Raw genomic sequence first — 27,225 nt, 5'->3', positions numbered from 1 at the left:
AATCAACAAGTAGACACTGAAGTTTGGCAGGGTGAATGTAAAAGGCAATCTGTGCAGTGGACTTAGACACAGGTGTCATCAGACAGTTTTATAGTTTTTAGTTGCAGCATTCTGTCTCCAGAACTGATGAGGTATTTTTCTTATTTTTACTCCTCCTTCCAGTTTTCTAATCCAGCTAATCACTCATTATGTCTAAAACAATGCCTCTTTGAGAATTTTTAAAGAAGTTAAACATAGCTTTTAGGACATGTTTGGTAGGTGTATTTGGCTCACTTGGGTTGTATATTCTGTTGTATTCCCTTTGCCTGTTTAGACAGTGATGTGCAAAAAAGTAAACACAACACTTGTAAGTGAAGCCAAGAATTTATTATTAGTTCACCTAAAATTTTTACTAGTGTAACCAAAATAAAACAAACAGTTATTACTATTAACCTAGTTACAATGATGCTGACACTCACTATCTAAATTATTAATACCAAAGAAATCTCATTAACAATAGATTAGTTATATTAACAATAACTGTAGTTGCAAGTTCTTATAGAAAAATCCCTCTACTATCTTCCCTTTTTTTACTGGTACTGTTCTTTGAGCTTTCCACTGCTCCTCTGAGTCTTAATGTCAACAGTTTCTATGTGGAGGGGAGAATTGCAACAAGTTGTCAGCATCCTGAGTATGATGTTTACATAAAGCATTTCCTTCTTTTTTGATAGGAGGAGTAAGATGTTGATATTAAAGTTTTTCCTTTCCTCACCTTAGGAGTTGCGAAGAATTATTTCTATTTGATTTACATGTTTCACACCTTCTGTCTTAGAGTCATAGAATCATAGAATAGTTTGGGTTGGAGGGGACCTTTAAAGATCATCTAGTCCAACCTCCTGGCAATGACATCTTCAACTAGATCAGGTTGCTCAGACCCCCATCCAACCTGCCCTTGAATGTTTCCAGGGATGGGGCATCTACGTCCCCTCTGGGCAACCTGTTCCATTGTTTCACCACCCTCATCATAAAAAATTTCTTCCTTATATCTAGTCTGAATCTGCCCTGCTTTAGTTTCAAACCATTACCCCTTGTCCTGTCACTACTGGTCCTACTAAAAAGTCTGTCCCCATCTTTCTTATAAGACCCCTTTAAGTATTGAAAGGCTGCAATAAGGTTTACCTGGAATCTTCTCTTCTCCAGGCTAAACAACCCCAAGTCTCTTATTCTGTCTTCACAGGAGATGTGTTCCATCCCTCTGATCATTTTTGTGGTCTTCTTCATTGAAACACCATGTTATATCTCACTTTTCTACCTCTGGCATGTCTTACATGTGTTAGATATGGTGGTTTTCACTTTTATTACACCTAAAACTAATTTTGTCCAGCTTCTATATTTGCATTACTATCAATATATGACCAATGGTGACTTCTTGATAGACTTGGGGTCTCCGGTGTCATCCTATGCTCACACTTTCAGCTGTCACTGTATGCCTGTATTCCTTTAGCTGCTGTATTTCCTTTGTCCTAGGGTCACTTCCCAGCACACAGCATAGCTACTTGTTATTCCTCTCTACATCAAAAATTTTAACGGTACTTGTTAAATCACACAAATACTCCAAGTTAAACAAAGCTAAAGCAAACTCAATAACAGCTATATAGTTATTAGACAAATGCTGTTACATATAAATAAGTTAAAACAAACCATAAAAAAGCCAAGATAAATTCAGAGAAAATGAGTTTGATACGTCCAGCCCTGACACATGTGATATTAGCTTAATACAAAGAATGGCCTGTTATTGTGAATACCAGTACTTTATTTAATGACTACAGAGCTAAAAGGTCTTTGACAAGGGAGAGGTCCTTCTGTCTTTTGAATATTTCTATTAGAATTTAGTTTTGTTCTTGCATGAACTCCAGTGTTACCATAGAAAGACAAAGAAAAGCAGATTCTTGATAACAAAAGAAGCCACACTCCACACTGGATGGCCTTTTGGAATGCTGCTACAAAGCAGTCATGGAGAAGTTCAGGGAAGAATTGACTCTAAGGATAAATTTACTACAAATGATTCAGAGCAAATATGCTGATTTATCCTACTGTATCACATATGCTCCAGCACCTGATATAGTTGAGAACATAATGAAGAATTAGAACACATTTGCTAAGAAGTCAAGTTGAAGTCTAATATAGCAAAAAGTAAACTAACAAAAATCTAAATGAAATAGCTTGTTATGAAGATTCAATGATCTTAATGACACACAATCAATCTGCTCATCAGTTAGTTTTGAGCAGAGTGAGCAGGGGAGTTTTGAGCAGGGGCTGTTACATTTCACATATGGCTTTTTAAACTATCATATGGCAGTTTTTTCCTCCTAAAAATATAGTATTAAAAATACAAGGCTCAGAAAACATCATACAATACAATCAATATTTCATATATACTGGAACTAATTTCAGGTTTAAATTTGTCCTCTTCATAACTGCATAATATTAAGGATTCATGGTCATATTGTGATCAACTAATATGTTCACCTATTTCTCCTCATGTTTTATAACATGAAATTTCAGTTTACCTGAGAAATTAGTACTGGTCTCTAAAAGCAAGAGACATGCATTTAATATATTTATTCTATTTCCTTTGTCTCTTTGGAAATTCAGCACATTTTTAAATCCACTCTTTTTCTTGATCGTTTTTTATATTGATTATATGTCCTTTGTGCAAGATCACTAAAGGAAATATTAAACTAAATCTTTCCCCAAGAAAGCCCTTGAGGGATACCATCTTCCTCTTTGTTCCAGATCTCCAAGTTTTGTGATTAGACAGAAAGAGAGTCATATAATATATACCTGTCAGTAGGTTATGCAATTGTTTCTTTGATTTTCCTTTGACAGGCTACATATCTTTAACAGCGATTTAAATTCCTTTCTAGTAATTCAGACTGTTTTTCTTTTCAGTGAACTGCTGCATGTCATTGCTTTCTTATTATTTCGGAAATGTTGGTTAACTAAACTTCAAGTTGCTAGGGTAGTTCTGCATCAAAGATTATAATCAAGGGAGAAACTCTCTCATTTCTAATTTCCTCTAATGTCAAGAAAAGCTAAAAAATATATCAGCATCATGTGGTTTGTAAATCTGTCTTCACGCATGTCATTCCATAAACCAAATTCCTGATATGTAAACATACTCGGCAAATAAACATCTGTCATGTTTACCATCTGTGCTAAATCCATCAATATCCATCTATAAGAAAAAAAAAAAATCATCTTCTCTCCAAAGAAGTTTTACCAGGGGAGAATGTTCCTTTCCTGAAATATTTATCTGAAAAGAAACAGATAATATTTCTTTAGAAGACTTTTTTGTTTTGTTGGGCTTTTGGGGGGCTTTTGGGTTTCCTTTTGGGGCAGGGGTTGTTGGTTTGGGGGGTTTTTGGGGTGGGGTTTTTTGTTTGTTTGTTTTGGTTTTTTTTTAGAACTGGATCATATATTCAGCTCATGAAGCAGAATATTGCTCTCTTGTGGGTGGGAAATTAACTTTTTTTTTACCATGTGACTTACTTTCATCAAGTCTGTCATTTGCTTTATTAAATTCTACACATCTAAGGATGTTTGCAGAGTTATCGAATGTACAATGAAGTTTTTTGCTGTCACCAAAACGCTCCCCAGTGTCTTCCATTGGTGCTTTTCATGGACAATGTTGTAATAATTACTTGGTCCAGCATGCACATTGAGGAAAAATGGATGTGGCAGTGGAGAAATAGTTGAAAGACTGATCTCATAGTAGTGAAAAAATGTGCAAGGATTTAGAATAGGAAAGCCATGCCTCTAATGATCTAATGGGCACCTATTTCATGAGAGAAGAAGAAAGTGTGTGGTAACAAGCTAGCTAGTAGGTAATGGAGAAGAAAGAACTCCTGAAAAAAATGGAGGGAAATTATCTAGATTAGATCAGGTAATAAATAAACCAGGAACAGAATTCTATCAATGGTGACTAAATGGTCACCATAAAAAAAATAGACTGTGAAATAATGAACGCAGAAACATTTGCTAGCTTTTTGTGAAATCAAAATAGAAAATCTGTAGCTATAAAATGCTACTTACTTTTTCATAAAAAAATCCTATATTTTTTTATGAGATACAGTTGCCTACAAAGTAAATAATCCTTCTTTAATAAAATTAATTTCAGTGCAGTAAATTTTGCTTCATTCCTTGAGGGTTTGATTGTGTGGGGGGTTTTGTTCATTTGTTTTTTCTTTTCTTTTGGGGTTGGGGGCAGGGAGAGAGTGGCATGATGTGAATACTGTCATAGAAGAGATGTTGAAGAGATGAGGGATAATGGTGCTTGGATAGCCTTCCAAACAAACTACAACCATCCTTTGATATAAAAGCCATCAGTTCCCTAGTTATAGGTCTTCCACAAAGATCCGGCCATTACTTCAGCAAAAGAGCTATCCTTGTAGATGGACCCATCCATCAGCTTTCTTGAGAAAGGCCATTCAAAATATTCATCCTTTTCTCCAGCTGCTGCACCCACAGATAAATTCTACTACCACAGCTCTTTGAAAACTAATCCATCAATAAATCCTATCCTTGATCACTCTTTTCTTTACCTGCTTCTCAACCTTATTTCTGCATGTTAGCACTTTTCCAGAAGACAAGACACTGAACAGCTGCACAAGTTACTATATAAGGTTGCAACAGAAAAAAAGAACTTCCAGAGCAGTGCAACCATCGCATCCAAATTGGAGACAAGTCCCAGGGGTGCCAGACCAATAATACCATGACATTTCCATGAGATAAAGAAACATATGTTGCTTATCAGTCCAGAAGTTTACTGATAGTCTCATTAGTTTCCTAATAGTGTATTCAAAATTTATTGCTATTCAAGTTACAATGATGCCAATATTTACATTCTGAAGTTCCTAACAATGGTATGGTTTAATCGAATATACACAGTCCATCGAATATACTCCATTCCCTTGTCATTACCCTTGCCCTTCTTATACCTTCTGTGTCCTAAAGTGCATTGGGCTGTTTCACTCAAGAAAGCAGGAGAAAGGTTTAACAATAAATTACATGCATCATAATTTGTTTTCTAGAAGGACTGTTGCATTGGTAGTAAGCATTTCTTTTTCCTCACTCTGGAATCTGCTTAAGGTTATGTTTATGCATTGTTCTAACATGCTTTACACCTTGGTGTACATCACTGATCAGAAATTCTACATCATATCAAAAGTCACTGTATGTGGTACCTTTTACACATGCTGGATACTTGTTCTGCATTCCCTTTGTTACCCCTAAAGCCAGTATTACCCAGCTCCCAAGGCATCTTTCCTTTAACGACCAGTAATTAACCACTAATAATTTGTTTCTTGTCTGGAGCTTCTTTTTTCATGTTGTATTCATATTTTCAAGATCTCTGCTGTCATCCTATGCTTGTACTCCTCAGTGTGAACACATGTAATAAAACCCCAGCTATTGCTTCCTATTAGTTACAGAAATGTATCAAACCCAGGACAGTAGTACATTGCACAATTGCCCAAAGCTAAACCAAAACTGTAACTGGTAATAGTTATCTGGTCATTACACAGTTGTAACAGATGATAGACAAAAAAGATCCTGGCAGGCCAAGGTAAATCCAGACTAAGGAAGCCTTACCAATCCTATTTCTGAGGTCTTGGAGAGTTAATAAAAAGCCTGTTATCTTCTAATACCCATGGTGATAGTATATCACAGGACAGAGAAAAGCCAGTTGGTAGGTAAGGAAGATGAATTCCGTGTTGCATATTGATTACAGGTACAGTACATGTATGGCCCTTACAGATGGAATGCATTTTAAATGCTGCAGTAACATGTTGCAATATAAGAGAGGATGTCTTGTCCAACATAATTCACTCACCAGAACTCCCTTTGACAGATTATATAAAAAATAGCAACTGTATATATGTCACTGGCACTTATTACGAGAGGATGTAGCTGCTATAAAGCCATTATGTTTGAATTACATGATACTTGGAAGCCAATAAAAGCAGTAACATGGAATGAAGTATTATGGGAAAAGCAGGGCTTCTTAGGTATACCAAGAAATTATGATGGCAGCTGTAGTTATACACTATTCTTAGTTTATAGTATGCCTTAATACTTCATCCTGAAAATGTCAAGTTATCTTGAATCTTTCAGTGTTCTCATTTGGTAGGATTGTGCCAGGACTCCTGCTCTGTGTCCATTTTACTGTTTCACCAGCTGTTAAACATAGAATTTGTTTTGAACTTCATGCCACCCACCAAAAGCAGAAACATTTGTTAGACTGAACACTGATCTGTATAGTTTTGTTCATCAAGTCTATCTATAGCTTCCAGTATCACGTCAAGTCTGAGCCTTACCCTGATTTAAAGTTCAAATTCCTCTCCGTATTTTTATGACAGAGCTCCACATGGGGTTCTTTCCTATCCCTAATGGAAAAGGACGAATCCAAATTCATTGTTTGTTTTAGGATGTTGTACAGCTGCAGGAGGATTATCGGAAAGAAGCCTAAAGGCAAGATAGCTGTTAAAAGCTGACCGTAACCAGTCCTACTCATAGAATATTATCATGTATTTATCTTCAACAATATTGTCTTTGAGCAGGCTGTAAGCTAGTGAAGACACTAACATTGCAGAGTCTCTTCCAGCTGCAGAAAAATCAAGACTGGAGAAGAAAAAAAAAGAAGAGTGAGCAGTGTTTTTTATATCTCAAAATGCATGTATTCAATTGACAAAATTTTCAAGGTCTGATTTTCAGGAAGTGTTTAAGGAAGACTTCTGAAAAGTAGACCTCTTACAGAAGTCTCAAACTGCTCAGGGTAATCACTTCTACATGACTGAAACAGTCTTAATTGAGAGTCAAGCTGCCTGCATTCACTAAACAAGCCTCCATTTCCCCAAGCCCTCCATTTTCTTTGGGAGATTTTGTTTTGACTTGTTTTTTGTTTTCTCCTCTTGACCTTATATTCTGACCGAGAAAGTCCCTTTTTGTTCCTTCAGAAAATATTAAAAAAAAATCTCTATGTATCTATGCCTCTTTAAGAGCATTGGACAAAGTACCCTACATTAGACTTTTAGTGTTTACAGACCTTTGTCTGGTACTTTACATCTTCAGGCAAGTGCACAGCTTGTTTTATGGACTCTGTCAACTCCAGTTCATTTCATAGCACTTTTGTCTGTCACAGATTGCTTGCAAACAGACTGCCTTAGGAATGTATACTTGTGTCACATACATTTAAATATCATAAGTGGTCTTCCTTTTGTTATAAATTTTGCTGAGGGGAAGTCATAAGTGACCAACAAATTTATCTCTTTTCTTTGCTCACTGTCAAATATCCTTCATAAATAAGAAAGATATGTCTGCTTGCTACTTATCTTAACCAAATATGTTACTATATATTGTAACAGCAACCTGATGATGCTAATGGTATTTATCTGCCACATATATTAGAGAAAAAATATGGATTTTTTTCCCCTCTCCAAGTATTCTTAGAATAATTACAAGATCTCTTTGGGATTTGGTTATATGAAGAAGGTTGTCAAGGCTGTTTATTTGTTGTATATTCCTTCCATTCATTACAGAACTTCCTCTTTCATATTTTGCAATAGTTGTTTTAAGAATAAAACAGTGCATAATGACTGGCTTGTACTTAAAATCTTCAGCAGAACTTAGCGCATTTTAAACAGTATCTACCAGTCATAGAAGCATAGCACTCAGTAGACAGCCTTCAAAAATAAGTTACTCAGTGGGCTTGGGTTGTTTGTAGTCAATATGGTTTGTGACATTCCATTAATTGCCATAGCCTGTATATTTTAACTGTACAATTTCAAATCAATATGAGTGAAAAGAAACCAAATAATAAAACTGATGTTTACCTTTTTGCTATCTTTCTTTGTAGCATTTGCCTTATACAACTCTTGAAATTACTGGTTTAGGTTTGCGTTAGGGTTTGGTTTTCACTTTTTTTTCCTTCCTGTTTAAAGGAAATTAGACTGAACCCTTGCTATTTTCCTAGTCCTTTTGCCTACAGTTTGTGTCTTTTAATCTGCAAAACTGTAATTCTAGACAGATTTAATGAGATTTTAAAGCACATTTTATAGGTGCTAAGAACCAGAATAATGGTGGCAGGAAGTTTTCTGTCAAGAAATAAAAGCTGTGGTCTGTTATTTGATCAGATGCTTTTTTTTAGATGGGTCCAAGTGATAGGTGTATTTTTTCTCATTTTTCTGAAATTATAGCTTCTGGGTGGGTGTTGCAGATGAAGGTGTTTGAAATGGTTACGATTTAGTCAATTCAAAATTTATTAATAGGATAAGGTAAATTAAAGGTTAATTTTTAGAAGCACTTTATGGTTGACTAATTTCAAAGATTTACAAGTAATTCAGTAAAATATGTTATGATCAAAACAACGACTTAATTACAGATTCAAAGATGACAAGATTCACACTAACTTACTATAAGGCATCTTAAATCAAAGTTTATAGATACCTATGTATATGTATAAACATAAAACATTCAGGTACACACAATTATTTGGGCCCAGTGATATATACAGCTGTGTTGGGTTTGTGTGGCAAGGTTTTGGTAGCGGGTGGGGGCATGGGCTATAGGGGTGGCTCCTGTGAGGAGCTTCTAGAAGCTTCCACAGTGTCTGGTAGAGCCAATGCCAGCTGGCTCCAAGATGGGCCCGCCCCTGGCCAAGGCCAAGCCAATCAGCGCCTCTGTGATAACATATTTAAGAAGGGGGGAAGTGCAAAGTGTAACATCAAGGTCAGTGCAGGAGGGGGTGGGAGGAGGAGGTACTTCAGACACCGGAGCAGAGATCCCCCTGCAGCCCGTGGTGAAGACCATGGTGAAGCAGGCTGTTCCCCTGCAGCCCATGGAGGAAGGATGAGGGGGTGTAGAGATTCCACCTGCAGCCCGTGGAGGACTCTACGCTGGAGCAGGTGGAGGCACCCGAGGGAGGCTGTGGCCTGTGGGAAGCCCGGGCTGAAGCAAGTCCCTGGCCAGACTGGTAGACCTGTGGAGAGAGGAGCCCATGCCAGGGCAGGTTTTGGTGGCAGGACTTGTGACCCCGTGGGAGACCCATGCTGGAACAGTTTTCTCCTAAAGGTCTGCACCCCATGGAAGAGACCACGCCGGAGCAGTTTGGGAAGGACTGTAGCCCATGGGAGAGACTCCATTTTGGAGCAGGGGAGTGATGAGAGGAGTCCTCCCCCCAAGGACAACGAAGTGGCAGAAACAATGTGCGCTGCACTGACCGCAACCCCCATCCCCCTCCCCCCATTTCCCCCCCCCCACCGCTGAGGGGGGAGGAGGTTGAAGCCGGGAGTGAAGTTGAGCCCGGGAAGGGGGGAGGGGTGGGGGGAGGTGTTTTAAGGCTTGATGTTATTTGGTTTTTTTCATTGCTCTATTCTGTTTAGTAATAAATTAGATGAATTCCTTTTTCTAAGTTCAGTTTGTTTTGCTCGTGATGATAATTAGCTCTCTCTGTCCTTATCTCGACCCAAGCCTTTTGTTAACTTCTCCTCCCCATCATGCTGGGGAAGGAGTGAGTGAGCGGCCGCGTGGCGCTCAGCTGCTGGCTGGGCCTAAACCACGTCAACAGCCCACACTCATGAAGGCAAGTGTGTATATTTAAACATGTATATACGTAGGGAGGTGAATGAAGGAAGCTAGCTTATAATTAAAATTTCCCTCTTCGAGTTTGGAGTAAATACTCACAATGCATTGGCATTCCTCAGCGGGTGATAGTCGAGACTCAAGAAGGCTGACTTCACCCTGGTCTTCCGTCGGCAGACAGCTCTCGAGAAGTTTGCGCCTGGGAGGTATCCCAGCTCACGGAGGTGCTGGTCACAGCCTGCTGGGATCCAGGAGAGCTCAAAGGATCTTGCTTAGAATTGCAATTTATAGTCAATTTATAATTGACTTTTGTCAGGTACTTTTCCCCTTTGGCCCAGCTCAGATGATGAAATATTCTGGTATTTTCCACCAGTTCCACAGACCCAGAACTTGCTAGAGTTTGAAGTTCTGGTATTGCCCCCTTTTGGGTCATGACCTAGATGCAGATGTAACGGGCTGTCAGGAGGTGATTGATTGTCATTACTGTTCCCAAGCAATAGGGGATGCAAGATCCAGGCATGTTAAGAGGGTGCCCTAACACTCTGGTCTGCTGCCTTTCACAGTCCAAACCCAACTCATCCCAGGTTGGCATGTGGCCCAGGAAAGGGGGATGAAATCACACCAAGTACAGAGCGGCTCAAGGCAGGGAGTGGTGGTGGTAGTGGAGCACCACCACAGTGGTTTCTATTGATTAGCCATCTGTGAAATATCTCAAAGAGTTAGAAATTACAAGGAATTAATAGTCTGAGAACTATGTTAATAAATATTTTCACAGTTTGACCTGCTTTTGATTCAGTCATATCTGTACCCTTTTATCTTCTCTACCATGAGCCCTTGTCAGCAGTTTTTGTTTGCTCAGATCTTTGAGGGACTATTCTTCCTCCTTGTGTAGCAACATTTGCTCTTTATTGGTTGACCATCTTTGGTTTTTCAAGTAGATAAAAAAAGGAACACCTGTGATTCTCTTCTATTAAAACCAATCTCAGAAAGGTTATCTGTGGGAATATTAATATCAAGAAACTATTAATGAGAGGTGTAGCTGGACAAACCTAAATGAATGAAGTTTGACTGAAATATCAAGTTCTAAAAGCAGGAGTTTATCCTTCAGAGTTTCAGACCAATTCACTTGGATGTCAGGCTTATCTTTGGCTACTTATGCAAATCCCTTAAGGGAACAAAGCTCCTGTGTGCTAGATCTGTATTGGAAAGGGAAGCTTTACACCAGATTTGTAGACTTTATACGAAGATTTGAAAATCTGTGTTAATTCTGAACTAGATTATATGGCTACTTCCACATTGCTAAATGCTTCTACTGTAAGGAATAAGCCCCAGCCCCTAGACCAAGGCTGTAAAGTGCTTGTGGTTCACACACCTTTAGTACTTCCAGAGCTGATTGAGTCTTACACGGTGTCTGGAGGTTCTCAGACATAACTAAAATTTCAGGGGACATTTCAATTCTACATTTCTGAGTAAAAATGAAGGATAAGGCATGCTCCACTGGGGTACTTATGATACATATCAGAGGAAGTGAAGTGTCACAGAATGTCAGAAAAACTCCAGAAGTGCTCAAAAGTGCAATATTACACAGAGTAGTGTTAATTCACTAAGCAGAGCAGAGAGACATAAACATGGTGCATTCTCACCTTTAAACACTATTGAAAGGGTACCTGGAGTGAACTATTCCCAGAATCTAGCAATTGCATTTTGTTCTGGAGAAGATTGTTTTCCTTCCCAGAAAGAGAAGCCATGATGGTATGCAATGTGGACAATCAGGAGACTGAGACCTGGTAGTGAGCTAGAAAACTGAATTATTTCACAGTGCAGATGTTTTCTCGACTTCATAGGGAGCACAGCAAAGCAAATGACAAAATGAAATTATCTTCTTCTAGGAAATTGTTACTATTAGCAAGAAACTAATACGTGCTAAGCAAGAATCATTTCCTCAGATTTCCAGGCTGTATTGCTATACCCAGAGAGTCAGAGCTGTGTAGTACAATTCTGTTGCTGCACAGATCAAGGGCCTGTCTGTACCCAATAATATCAAATGTACACTAGGGAAACCTGGAAAACTGAAATGTATGATAACCTTGAAGAAAATAGTTTGTTTAGGAGCATTTAGATTACTGTATTACCATAGCATAGCCTGGAGGAATTATCAATGTATTCACAGGTAAAATCAAATACCTCCTTCCATGAAAGAAAAAAATATCCACCTATATTTGTCAGATTTATAATTGTCGCAGATATAGCTGTATGGGGCACATCCAGAATCCTAGGGAATCTGGTTTGCAGGAGACATTTCTTGTTACTAAAAAATCATGAAAACTGAAAGAAAAGTCCGATAATTCTCCATGCTTACTCGGTCGGCATGTCTTTGACTTTTCCTGGGACTAGAAATTACTCTACGTAGTGTCTACTTAGTGCATTCTAACTATTGAAGATGAGCTGTTTAAACCCATGTGTACATCATGTGCAAAGAGATGTGAGTAAACTGGATTGCACTCTGCAGTAATGATTATTACTACTTCTGCAATAACTGACACTTCAGCACCTTGATGTGTGCAATTATTAATGAAGTCACACAGCATCATTCCTACTGTAAGAACTGTTATTCTCCATATTACAAATATTTTAAGTAGGACTCAGAAAATTTCTATTTGAAGTTCATAATAAAATGAGTTCATTATAAGCATCTTGCGGTAAATATACTCAAAGAAAGTGAATATCTAATGTAGCAATTTTTTTTTTTTTTCCAGATTGTTAATGATACTATCACTCCACTGTTCTGTGATGTCTATCTTCATGATTTGTACAGTATTGGCTATATACAGCTGACAACGGTTGACGTTCTAAGAACAAGACTATTGAAGAAATAAAACTTGAATTTCTCCATCAAGTTTATAGCTTCAATACTAAGCATATATGAAGGAATGATGTGTAATCCACTTTAGTAAACACAGTAGGAAAAAACTAAAGGAAGACACGGTAATGTGGTCTGTATCTTAATGTTTATCACATCTTCTGTAACCTGCTGAAAGAACCAAAGGAACCTCAGAGTATCCTGAAATACAAAACTATGTGACCTTTCCATTTCTCATCCTACGTCTTGCCTGAAGCCCATGTGGATGAGTGGGATAAACAAAAGATGCATCAAAAGTCATGAACTACCTTTTAAATTAAGGTAAACTGAAATGTTTCAGTGTCAGCTACCAGAAAATATAAACCCCATATAAATGTTAATCCTGTTATGCTTACATATTTTCTCCAATATATTCCTCAAGAAAAAAACAAAGAAAAAATGAAAATTGAGTAATTAAGAAATTGAATTTTTATTTAGTTTTGCAGGAGTTTTAAAGATCTGCTAGAAAGATGTATTTATCATCTAGGTAATGACTGTAATAGACTAAAATAGGATATAAGTAAAAGTTAATCAAATTTATAAAGCCATATGGCACATATAGCTTCTTAAAATTGATTAATTATAATATTTTAGAGTAGATTACCATGATGAACTCATCATTGCCTAACACTGATGTTGTCAGGTGGAGATATGGGCTAAGTTCTGTTGCTGATACTCAGGTAACAGCACTTATCCAATGTTCAGAGGGAACCTCCTATGTTTCAGTTTGTGCCCATTGCCTTTGGTCCTGTCACTGGGCACTGCTGAAAAGACCCTGGCTCCATCATCTTTGCAGCCTCCCTTCAGGTGTTTATATACATGATTAAAATCCCCCCTGAGTCTTCTCTTCTCTAGGCTGAACAGTCCTAGATATTTAATCCAGTGGCAATATTCTGTCTTTTACCTTTCTTCACATTATTTTTGTTAGTATGATTAATCAGAACAAAAGGAAGGCAGAGGAGGGCAACAAACCTGGTGAAAGGGCTGGAAGGAACGTCCTATGAGGAGCAGCTAAGGACTTTGGGCTTGTCTAGTTTGGAGAAAAGGAGGCTGAGGGGTGGTGTCATTGCTCTCTACAGCTTCCTGAGGGGAACTGAAGGAGGTGCTGAGCTCTTCTCCCTGGTACCAAGTCACAGGACATGCAGGAGTGCTTCAAAGCTGTACCAGGGGAGGTTCAAACTGGACCTTAGGAAGCATTTCTTTATCAAGAGGGTGGTCAAACAGTGGAATAGACTCCCTAGAGAGGTGGTCCATGCCCCAAGCCTGTCAGTGTTTAAGATGCATTTGGACAATGCCTTTGATGATAACCTGCTTTAACTTTTGATCAGCCCTGAAGTGATCAGGCAGTTGGATTAGATGATTCTTGTAGGTCCCTTCCAATTCAAACATTCTGGTCTGGTCTAGTCTAGTCTAGTCTAAAAGTGACTGAATTTTAGTCATAAATCTGATCTCAGTTCCTCAACTACCTGTCTGACCTCTGATAGCTTCCTTAAGTGCCTTCAGAGTCTCTCTAACTGTTTTCTTTCTTGGGAGTTACAGTTGGGTCAGTTGAGTAATTGACTTCTAGGTTGAGGTTTTTAATCTATAGGCTTCCAAATTAAATTGTGCTTGCTTCAGTAGATGTAAAATTACCCAGTCACCAGACTGCTCTCCTTATGGAAAAGACCATTATTTAATGTGATCCTTGTAAAACATAACTTTGCAGTTATAAATGGCTTCTACATCTGTCTTCTGTACCAATAGTCAGCTAATTGTGGTCTCCTTAATTTCTTGTGAAATCTTTAATAGTTCTAAGGAATTTCAAATTAGTCCAAGATCAGTTGGTGTTGGTCACTGTCACCCTATCAGTCCCTGTGTGAACTGTAAAGCCACGATGCTTGATTTAGCTAAAGTAAGTTTTTGCTCCTCCTCTTGGGAAAGGGGAGGGAACACAACATTAACAAAAATGTATTATTTCACAGTATTGAAGTATTTGATGTTCTAATTTGATTGTCTCCTACTAGTTTTAATTCTGCAGGAGAAAGTCAGTTGTGCAGAGAGTCCAGACACTAACATGCTCTTAAAAGTTTTTATAAGATTAGTACAATAGTCTGAATATTACAGGATGTCTTAATGTCTGTCACACCATTCCTCTCAAGAGTTCATTGTAAATTTAACTACAAACTAAAAGGTCTGATATATGATATATGTGCTTTTTCAAAAGAATTTTACATCCTGCCCATAAATAAAAATGTGTGAACTGTGTATTTTTAAATTTGAAGAATGACACTGATATCCTTTATAAAATGTCTGAAGATCTTCTCATGAAAAATATTGTACATGAACTAAAGATTACCATCATACACTTTTTTTTTGGCAAGGAGGTTCCTAGAAGTACAAGGAAAGCATGTGTGAAGTCAGTGATATTTATAGAAACATGAAATAACACTTCCTTAGATTAGGAAAGAATATTTCTTATAATTATTACTGTACTTACGAGTAATCCTGCACTTGAACTAATATCTCTGTTTCCTGTTTTTTAAAACCTTTAAAAATATGACTACTAAAAATCTGATGATTCTAGGTCGTGCTTTCTATGGTATATTTCTTAATTTATCATCATGCCTGTAGACATGTCTCGGAGAAAATACACACCAAACAAACCATAAAAAACCAAAAAACCTCCAAAAGTCAAAAAAACCCAAACACCACAAAATAAAGAACAAATCTAAGCCACAGCAATATCTTGCAGTTCAAGTAGAAATTAACAAGTTTTATATACATAGCCTGTATGAGTCTTGTTCTTCATTAATGCTTAGCATTTCCCAGGTGACAGATGGTACTGAAGTTTGGTAGGTATTCTCCTTTTATCACCAGATATTGCCTTGCCAGCAGGGATCTGAACAGCCTCTCTACATTCAGCCTTTTCAATTCTTTTTTGCAGAAAAGACAAATTATTTCAAAAAAAATTATTTCATGTTTTGACCGATCCCAATTGCCATCTTTGCAATGGAGTTAGACGAAAAGTGAGGTCTATATGCAAGAGCTAGGTTTCAGTAATGTTTTAAATGTGGGCTGTTAAAATTCACTGAGGACAGGATAAAAGAATGAAATTATCACTGCACGGATAGCAGAATCAAACTGTTCCTCTTGGTTCTTCTTTGTATTGCTTTCTTGGAACATGTGTTCTTTACTTAAAATATTTGACCTTATGACATGTGAAAGCGAATTCTGCCTAATAAATGGCAAAAAGTTTGGCCTGAGAAACCACTATGTAATGCACATCAGTAAGTAGAAAGCAAAATAAACAGACACAATGATGCAGATGGAATGTTCCATTGGAAAAAAGACATAAAGCAATTAACTTTATGTGTCATATTTGTGATATTCATCCATACTCCAGGGATAAGTGTCTTAATCTTCCTTTTCTAAACTAAATAAAAGAGGATCAGATTTAGCAAATGCATTTAGGTGTATGTAGCAGGGAGGCTACAGGGGTGGCTTCTGTGAGAAGCTGCTAGAAGCTTCCCCTGTGTCTCACAGAGCCAATGCCAGCCGGCTCCAGGATGAACCCACCGCTGGCCAAGGCCAAGCCAATCAGTGATGGTGGTAGTGCCTCTGGGATAACAGAGTTAAGAAGAGGAAAAAAAAAACCCAAACCAACAACCCCCCCCCCCCAAAAAAAAAAAAAGAAAACAAAAAAAAACCCCAAACAAACAAACAAAAAACCCCCCCCCAAAATCCCAGGAGCAGTTGCAGCCAGAAAAAGGAGTGAGAAGATGTGAGAGGAGCAGCTCTGCAGACACCAAGGTCAGTGCAGAAGGAGGGGGAGGAGGTGCTCCAGGCACCGGAGCAGAGATTCCCCTGCAGCCCATGGAGAAGACCATGGTGAGGCAGGCTGTCCCTCTGCAGCCCATGGAAGGTGATGGTGGAGCAGATATCCACCTGAAGCCCATGGAGGACAACAAGCCAAAGCAGGTGGATGCCCAAAGGAGGTTGTGACCCTGTGGGAAGCCTGCGCTGGAGCAGGCTCCTGGCAGGACCTGCGGCTCCATGGGAGACGCACGCTGGAGCAGTCTGCTCCTGAAGGACTGTACCCTGTGGGAGGGACCCCACACTGGAGCAGGGGCAGAGTGTGAGGAGTCCTCCCCCTGAGGAGGACGGAGTGGCAGAGACAATGTGTGATGAACTGACCGTAACCCCCATTCCCCATCCCCCTGTGCTGCTGGGGGGAGGAGGGAGAGAAATTGGGAGTGAAGTTGAGCCCAGGAAGAAGGGAGAGGTGGGTTGGAGGTGTTTTTAAGATTTGGTTTTATTTCTCATTCTCCTACTCTGATTTGACTGACAATAAATTAAATTAATTTTCCCACGCTGAGTCTGTTTTGCCCATGACGGTAATTGGTGAGTGATCTCTCCCTGTCCTTATCTCGACCCATGAGCCTTTTGTTATATTTTCTCTCCCCTGTCCAGCTGAGGATGGACAGCAATAGAGAGGCTTTGGTGGGTACCGACCACAGTAGGCAACTTGATTCTCAGCTCTGCAGTGCCTGAAAGTTATCTGACATAAAATTCTGCATGAAAATAAAGATGTTTTGACTGTGATTTCCAGCATCTGTCAGCTGCTAAAAAGCATGTAAGAAACAACAGAGAAAGGGCTCTTTCTATTTTGCTATGTGCCTCTCTGAAAATGCGATTGAAACTCAAACATTGTTATTGACTTAGGCATATAATTTGCTATTTTAATCTAAAAGAGTGGTTTGCATAATGGCCTAAATGGGTTGTTATTGCTGCTTGTCACGCCTCTGGCACTTTGCTGCTTTATGCAACTGACTACCATATGTATGCTTTGAAGCCGACCTCATAACCAGAATGAAAAGTATGTTCAATCTTTCCTACTGATGCTGGGTCATTACAAAACCAGGTTGCAAATTTCATGGAGACCAAAGGTGAGCAGAAAATAGCACTACTTACCAAGGCAGAAGGGTTTGAATGCTATTTGTTTAATGTAAAATATACGAGGAACAAGTTGTAACACTGAAAATTTTGGCTAGATATAAGGAAAAAATAAATCACAGTCAGCACTGCAAGAGGATGGCCAGAATATGTAGAATCTCTACCCTTGCAGATATTAAAAAATCAGCTAAACGAGACCCTGAGCAACCTTATCTAAGTTCAGAGGTAGCCTTAGTCTGAGAAAGCAGTTGAACTAGATGACTTCCAGCTGTGTCTTTCACCCTATATTATTCTGTGAGTCTGAGTAGGCTTTCCAAAGAGAGGTTTTAAACTCTGAAATACCTATTTTCTGGATCTTAAATGGCTAGATGCATGCTCAGCAATGACTGTGACCTTATGTGTATAACAAAGCTTTAGACACCTATGTTTTAGACAGGGCTTTTCTAACCTGTTGTCCTCAACTGAAGAAGCTATACTATGACTAAATTGCAGCTTGATCCTAGTCTAAGGTCCATTAGAACACCTTGTTGGACTAGTCTTTAAGGTATATAACCACTAAAAATCTTAAAAAAAAAAAAAATCTTCACAAAGGACATGACAAAATTTTAGTGATGTTTGCAATAGCCATGCAACTGTATAGGAATATACCCAAGCTAGCCAGTTGGAAACAGAGAAAAAAATAAATACATACATTCCCCGTCCTCAGATATATACACGTGATTCTGGATTTTTTAGCTATTTCAGCTATTTCTTCTCACATAAAAATAAGCTTAAAAAGAGAGGTGCATATCACTCTTAAAACACAATAAAGGAAGACACAGTAGAATAATTTCTAGGGCGTGGGAGATTTGCAATTAATGTTCTCTCTGCTTGGAGGACTGAAATACTTTTGTTATTTCTTAGAATATTTCTCTGACCTCTTAGCAGTGGATTTATGATTCATTATGTGAGAGAGAAAAGAAATACTCTGTTTATGGCTGCTTATGCTTGTGGTTCTCCAGATGTGGTAGACATGTGACCTGTGAGATCCTCTAATATTAGTCACATCTTCAGGATATAAAAAAAAAGGAAGGTTATTGTGGAAAAGCAAATTGTATTGTTAGTTACAGCTTCTTACTTGCTCAACATCATTTTCCTGGGCTTGAAAAAGTTAAGGATCACTGGTTTATTCACACATGATACTCTAACTAGATAGAAGGAAGAGGACGGTCCTGTGTTAGGTAAGAAGTTATAGCAACACTTTTAGTCCATTATTAGAAAGGAGTAGAAAGTATGTTAAGAATTATGTTAAAAACATATTATAGTCTTTGAAAAGTAGCAATATGACATGCATGTCTCTCTTGTGTATGAAATATTTTTCTAATCCTCTGGCAATACAGAAGGTTATTAGGTAACATCTGTTAGGAATAAACATTTTGAAATCAGCAAGCCTGGATGTCTTGAAGCTCTATGTCCTAAAAGAAGTATTTAGGAGATCTCTGGCATACATCTTAATGTGGAGCAACACACAGTAAAACCCTGCAAAATCAATAAAGATAGCATTTGTAGGGTATTTTTGTTATATCATCCAGCTGATTTTCAAATATGTCTGGGAACTATAGGTCACATCCCAAGCTTATTGATTTTACAGTAAGGTTTTTCCATCAGCTTCAGTGTGCTGTGTATCACACTACAGTTACTCAAGAGGCCACTAAAGACATCCAGTAGATTAAAAATACAACAGTTATTTATAAATTTATGTCTGTCAAATCCATCTTCTGATCTGATTGATATCCAGTGCACACCAAAATTCACAGGGAACCCAGAAGCTAAAATTTGTTCCACCTCCTTTTCTTTCTGATATTAAAACTCATGCAGTTTTAACTCTGAAAGAACATTTACAGTTTATTTTAAAAGGTCAGTCTTACAAAAGGAGCTTTCATGTTAATTAATATTAGTTAATACTTTTCAGACTTTTCAAAGTCTACTAATCTTCTGCAAAAGTCATTAAAAACACTATTCAATATCATGACAAGCATGAGTCTTCAGATAAACATGCTAGTCTTAGCCTTTCATCTAGTTGTCTATGGCTAGTATTTTCTTCCATTATCAATAGTGTATCTCCCCACCTAGATTCATTAGCTTGAAAAGAACACTTTATAGGTCTGAACAATGTATACTAAGTAATGTATACCATACGAACTAATGTATCTGAAAAATGCACACTAAATATGTATTAAAGTCCTAAAATGAAAATCTCCAAACCTCAAGGTGATAGAGTAGATATGCTACTCTATAGGCTGGTGTCGTGGTTTTACCCCAGCCGACAGCTGAGCACCACGCAGCTGCTCACTCACTCCCCCCCATCAGGATGGCGGAGAGAGTTGGAAAAGTTCAAGTGAGAAAACTAGTGGGTTGAGATAAAGACAGTTTAATAGGTAAAGCAAAAGCCACATGCACAAGCAAATCAGAACAAGGAATTCATTCCCCACTTCCCATGGGCAGGCAGGTGTTCAGCCATCTCCAGGAAAGCAGGGCTCCTTCATGCGTCACTTGGGAAGACAAACGCCATCACTCCGAACACCGCCACCCCCCCTCCCCCCCCAAGCTCCTTATAAACTGAGCATGATGTCATATGGTATGGAATATCCCTTTGGTCAGTTTGGGTCACCTGTCTTGTCTGTGTCTCCTCCCAACTCCTTGTGCACCCCCATCCATCCTGCTGGCAGGGCAGTACAAGAAGCAGAAAAGCCCTTGGCTCTGTGTAAGCACTGCCCGACAACATGTCTATGTAACAAACACACCTCTGTATTATCAACACTGTTTCCAGCACAAATCCAAAACACAGCCCCATACTAGCTACTATGAAGAAAATTAACCCTCTCAGCTGAAACCAGGACAGCTGGTCATGTCCCTAAGCTAAGCACATTAGTTTTCTGCAGTTCTCTGTCAGACCAATCAGGACAAAGAGGATGGGAGATGCTTATGACTTAAAAAAATAAGTTATGGGGTAAATGCATAAATGATAGGAAATACACTATGTCTCCACACCTCTTTCGCCTACACAAATTGTGCACAGGAGACATAGAGACTTAGAGCCAAGTAGGTAGCAAGAGGTCTGTGTCTACCTCTCATGCGCAATAAACTCTTGCTAAAAGTAATATTGTTCCATCTTGGGAACAGAGGGAGGAGAATTCTGTGTAGTGGCACCTCTGACAACAATTCACTATGTTTTCTTCTGTGAGCTGGGAGTCTCAAATGAGCAAGAGATTTTTTTAATAATTCTTTTATTGTTACCTAGCCTTAGCTGCATGTTTTTTGTCTCCTTGACATCTTGCAAATATCTGTTTGTAGCACCAGTGCTAGGCAGTCTAAGACTTTATTTATTTATTTTTAACAAGACTATGCACTAAGGAAAAAGCTAGTATCTAAAATGGAGTGACTTAGTACAAAATACCAATGGATTTGGAATTGTCATCTTGCTTATCAAGAGTGGAAAATCCTCATTTAGGTCTACTTAGTACAAGTAAAATCATAGAATCATAGAACGGTTTGGGTTGGAAGGGACCTCAAAGATCATCTAGTTCCAGCCCCCCTGCTACAGGCAGGGACACCCTCCACTAGACCAGGTTGCCCAAAGCCCCATCCAACCTGGCCTTGAACACTTCCAGGGAGGGGGCCTCCACAATCTCTCTGGGCAACCTGTTCCAGTGTCTCACCACCCTCACAGGGAAGAATTTCTTCCCAGTATCTGATCGAAATTGACCCTCCTTCAGCTTAAACCCATTACCCCTTGTCCTGTCACTACACTCCCTGATAAACAGTCCCTCACCAGCTTTCCTGTAGGCCCCCTTCAGAAACTGGTAAGCCGCAATTAGATCTCCCCAGAGCCTTCTCTTCTCCAGGCTGAACAATCCTAATTCTCTCAGCCTGTCCTCAGAGGAGAGGTGCTTCAGCCCTCTGATCAGCTTTGTGGCGCTCCTCTGGGCTCTCTCCAACAGCTCCATGTTTCTCCTGTACTGGGACCCCCAGAGCTGGACGCAGTACTCCAGGTGGGGTCTCACAAGAGGGGAGTAGAGGGGCAGGATCACCTCCCTTGACCTGCTGGTCACACCTCTTTTGATGCAGCCCAGGACACGGTTGGTTTTCTGGGCTGCAAGCGCACACTGCCGGCTCATGTTGAGCTTCTCATCAATCAACACCCCCAAGTCCTTCTCCTTGGGGCTGCTTTCAATCCATTCCTCACCCAGCCTATCGTCCTGCTTGGGATTAAGCTGACCCACGTGCAGGACCTTGCACTTGGCCTTGTTGAAATTCATGCAGTTCGCATGGGCCCACCTCTCCGGCCTGTCAAGGTCCCTCTGGATGGCATCCCTTCCCTCCAGCGTGTTGACCACACCACACAGCTTGGTGTCATCGGCAAACTTGCTGAGGGTGCACTCGCTCCCACTGTCCATGTCTCCGACAAAGATGTTAAACAGTGCCGGTCCCAGTACGGACCCCTGAGGAACACCACTCCTCACCGTTCTCCACTTGGACATTGAGCCGTTGACCACAACTCTTTGAGTGCGACCATCCAGCCAATTCCTTATCCACCAAGTGGTCCATCCATCGAATCCATGTCTCTCCAATTTAGAGACAAGGCTGTTGTGCGGGACAGTGTCAAATGCCTTGCACAAGTCCAGGTAGATGATGTCAGTTGCCCTACCCTTATCCATGGGGATCACCTGACACTGATTACAAACATACTATCCTATGTTGACTTAATACATATTCACAGCAAAACATGTGCCTACAGCCATTTTTAAATCTTCACTCAAATTGTCTGGGGCTGTGGAGCACCTTGTCCAAAGACATAATTTACAGTACCTGTTTAAAGTTTAAATAGCTCTTTACTTATCACATTTTTATTCTTGAAATATGAAATTCAAGCAGACCATTTTTCCTTATGCTAAATTACTATCTATTCATAAATTTTGTGCTGCTGATTTAGAAATCAATAGTATGCAGTAATTATCTTCTAGTTAAAACTATGAAATGGTAACACTCACACAAGGTAAAATAGGTACGAAGAGAACTAATTTTTCCTTTGGAAAACTGCAATCCCCTTGTAACATTTCAATTTCTAACAAATAAGTTTTGATTATTTTCCATTTCATTGGTCTCTGCTTATTATTCTTTGCTGTTTTGCACCCTAACAATATTTTTTCTGAATTCTTTCCCTGACATACAGAAATCTTATATCTATTCATTCCTCAAAAAAACTTCATTGCAACAATCTTTTGAAATATTGGCCCCATTTATGTCTCTTTCTATCAAACTTGAACTATTGCATCTATAAATGTTGGATTTGGAACGAATCATCCATTTTAAATACATTTTTTCTTTAGCTGCTCCAATAGCTGTGTAAATGGTATGAGTGGGAAGGAGGATGTGATGGAAGAGAGTAGGGGACTGCTGCATTGCTTGCTACTGCAGCCCTTGTGTGTTAGTTTTATGTGGGGTTCCCAAGAGAGAATGCATTCTCCTTCAGGCTGAAACTTTACAACAAGAAAGCAGAAAGAAGAGCAAGACAGTAACTCACATAAGCACAGAGTCCTGGCAAGTTGTATGACAACCATGATGAGGGAACATCCTTTTCTACCTCTGCAGGCAGCCATTGGAAATCAGAGAATGTGGTTTCTACTTGGATAGAAAAAAACAGAATAAACCAAAACAAAACAACAGAGCAGGTTTCTTAACTTTGAAGGCTTCTAAGCTGAGCTGCTATTTGGGCATTAATCATTTCAAAATATGCACCTGACACTGTGAGGAAACTGTACTTTGTTTTAATTGAGGGGCAATTTTCTTATGCAATGTGCTTGGTAAAGTTTTTCATAAATCTAAACTTGATAAAATCCAACTTCCCATTGGAATAATTGCAACCATTTCAAAATGAAAGATACTTGTGGCAGTACAGATGTTACCCTATCGATTAACACAATCATCAGAAACAAGGGAAACTCATCTTCCAGACTTGCTAAAGACAAGCGGAGAAGAGCTTAACCTGCTTTCCTTTATCTGTTGTGAACCTCTTTCTATGGTTGAGTTGTTTGTTTATTTCAAAACATCTTCAAGCTCAAACTAGGAGCACTAGAACATATTGGTATGAGCTGAAGGGAAGGCAGCCCAGCTCTAGTCACAAATAATAGCTTCCTAACAGTATCTGAACACTCTGGGATAGGGAACTGTCTATATCCCTCAGTGATCAACTGCTTGGTTATTTTAATTGTCATTTCTAGCTCCCTCTTTTCCTTACTATTGCTGTTGGGTTTTTTTGTTTGTTTTTGCTTTTTATTGTTTCATTGAATTACTCAGTCTATAGTAAAAAACTATTTGCTTTTCTTCTGCTGCCAAATCATTTACCTGATACCATACACAAAGTTGTTCTACAAGGAGGCAGTTGGAAAAAGAGATAGATAGACATGTATCACTATATAACAGTATCATTAATTTGAACTCCATGATGTTCTAACTCTGTAACAGTTAAAATATTACCCTTGGCTCCTAGAAAAGACACCAGACAATTGTGGGAATTCAGGCCTAGAAATCCATAAAGATCACATAGTGGGACCGTTCCTCTCTGTAACTACAGACAATTGTGGAACAACTGCAGTAAATACCCATACAAATTAAATACGTGCTGATCTTTTCTCACTCTAAATTGTGACCTAAACAAAGCTGCTTTATTTTTTATGAGAAAGTGTTTTAATTTACATTCATGTAACTGATGCTCAGTTCATGAAAATTATTCATTTTTCTGCATTTCAATAACTGTGGACTTTAAAATATGTCAGAATGTTAAACTAAATGCTCATAAATAGATGCATGGAATGTGCTGTTAAGATCCATGCTGTTTTGAGTCACAACATTAGAGTGTCATGTTATCTGCAAAAGTTGTTGTTATCAATGGAATAAAAATAGACTCATAGAAGACTTACATTTCTTTCCACATCATCTTTATAGTTAAAAGACTGAACATTTTAAACTCTGTGAAGGGGGAATACACCTAGCTATCTGATATCTGGCTAAACTGAATGTTCTTTTCTGAAACTATAGATCCCTTTTACTATCCTCAACATTAACATGCAATTTTAGAACTACATAGATGCTAGAAAGTTATGGCCAATGGTTGTAGATGAAATGTGAATTCAAATTTTTTGTCAGGCATTTAAATAAGGGATTTTATATAATGAATTAATAACAGTGGCATTTCTAGGTAATTATAAATTTGATGATAATGAGCATAAATCCTGTGAGAATTTTAAAAAGGTGCTTTTGTTATGCTTCTGAATAATTGCAGCATTAATATTTTATTTAGAGCTGTTTGAAGTTCACTCCTGTCATTGCTAGCAATTATTAAAGATTTTCACCTATATAACTGAAATGAAATACTAACCTGTCAGTAACTATAAAGACAGACACAGCATAAAACCAACTTGCGTAGCATTTTATGATTTACTTAATAATACTGCAATACCAGCATAGCATTTTCAATTATGTTCTCAAAGAAGTTCTCAAATTATTGTAATTTGAAACTACTTCTATTGCTCATACTTTCCTTTTTTTGGAAGGACCACATAAAGCTAACATATTTTTTCTTTCCATATTTTATAACCTTTTCTTTAAACATTTATTTGGATTTAACTTTTCACTGTACTTCTATCTCAGGCTAAATTACATCTATTTATGAAAATTCAAAACCAATCTGTGAACATGGTTACATGGATTATGGTAGGGCAAAATATATAGAATTTTTCTGAAGGTTCATAGAGTGGTTAGGGGCTTTTTTGTGTGTTTTTAATAAATTGTAACAATAGTGTATTTCAAAGTTGCAACTTGACATTTGAAAGAAGGCATTTCCCCCTGTTGGCTCTCCCTATTAAAATCTTCCTAGTTGTGAATGGAAAAAGTCAAACTTCATCTGTTTTCAGCTAATTTTTGATAGAATATCACAAATAAGTTAACCCATGATGCCATGCAGACGAAGCAGTCTCTGGCCTAGAAATGAGCAGTATCTTTTCTTCATTTGATACAGAGAATGAAAGCTTTGCACAAGAAATAACAGATTCTCCTCTGTGCTGTTAATCTGCTGGTATGGTAAGTGGAATTCTGATATGGCCTGAGCTTGGTACAGGCAGGAGATACAGACAGAAGGCTGGCAGAAATTCTGAGTTGGGGCAGACTGGAGAAGCACTCTGATCTATCCAAGATAGGAAAAACACAACGATGTGAAAGAATTGCTGTTACTGACAGCACCTGCTGAAATTCCACAGTACTATTTTAACTGAATGAAAAAGATTTCATGAAAAATAACTTTTCTGGCTCTTTCCTCAGTAAGCTCTTTTTTTTATGTTAATGTCTCTGCCTCTGTTCACCATCTGTGGAATTAGGATAATAATTGACAATGATGTATAATTGTACTGATTACATTTATGAATTAAAATAATGAATCATAATTCCTTTAACAATGAATGCTGTAGACTTCAAATATGCACCTTTGTACTGTAAGACTTTCCAGAATTGTGGGGAAAATTCTTAAACTCGTATACTCTTACAAGGTCACAGTTTTTCAACATATCCAAGAACTCAGAAGAAGAGGGTAGAGGAAGGTCTGATTTTTTTGAAGGTTGTTCTATTGAAGTCAATACTGTAGAAGCTGTGGCTTAAGATACTTCCATCCCTCAGCAACTTTTGGTTAGGGAGACCTCTGCAGCAACAGCAACTGCCTACCATGTAAGCTCTAGAATAACAAATCAGAAGATTACAACCTGTTGAACAGCACACTGGACGCTACACTGGAGACCAGAGGCTCTGAAAGTGATTTAGGGGGTGTGCTGGACAATAAATAGAACACAAGCACTCAGTTTAATGCTATGAGAGACTGGGTGATTCATATCTTGGATGAATCAATACCAGAATAGTGAGCAGGTTGATAAAATGTGAATACCAATATTAAGCTGTTGTTTAAAGTTTTGATATCTCCAGCAAAAACACTGATTTTAAGAGAGTATGTAAAAGTGATGATACAATGGTTCAATAACTGGAAAAATGCCCTTATGATATGCTTACTACATTTAATTTATTAAAGAGATTATGTTGCAGTATAAACCTCCCCATTATAAAAAGAATCCTTGGCACAAAATGTATCTTCAGAGTAGCATAGAATGGTGCAATAAGAACTAAAAGCTGAGAGCTGTAGCCAGTAATTTTAGAAATGTGGCCCTGTTTTTCAAAGTGAGAATGATTTAATATGGAAACAATATTGAAATACTGGAAAAAATGCCATTGGAAGTGGTGCACTGAGGTCTCATTTTCTTAATAATGCCACATTAAGATGAAATATTTTCTAAACTTAAGTTTTACTCTAACACGGTTCTTAGGGTTAATAGAAGATTGATAAATTAAAATACTGTAAGTTCAGAAAGTCAAACTAGATTATATAATGGTCTTTATACTGTTGAAACCAATGTATGAATAAAGTGATGTGAATTTCACCAAATATATAATTTGTGTTACATCTTTCCTAAAATGGTGCTTCATATTAGCATTGGCTTTTAAGATACGAGGCTTTTTAAATTCATCTTGCTATTGGAAAGTACTTGAAGAATTTCCTGTTCTGAGGAAATTCTCCTGGTTTCAGAATGATCATCATATTTATGTACAAAATGCAATTATATAGAAAGTTGTAAGTTTCTTGATTTTACTAGCTGTTCTAAGTCGATGCACAGACTAAAAGGTGAGCAGATGAAGCTAGG

The sequence above is a fragment of the Balearica regulorum genome, chromosome 2, assembly GCF_011004875.1.
Source record: "Balearica regulorum gibbericeps isolate bBalReg1 chromosome 2, bBalReg1.pri, whole genome shotgun sequence".
NCBI lineage: Eukaryota > Metazoa > Chordata > Aves > Gruiformes > Gruidae > Balearica > Balearica regulorum.
The sequence above is the reverse complement of the archived record's forward strand: the minus strand, read 5'-3'. Positions refer to the sequence as shown.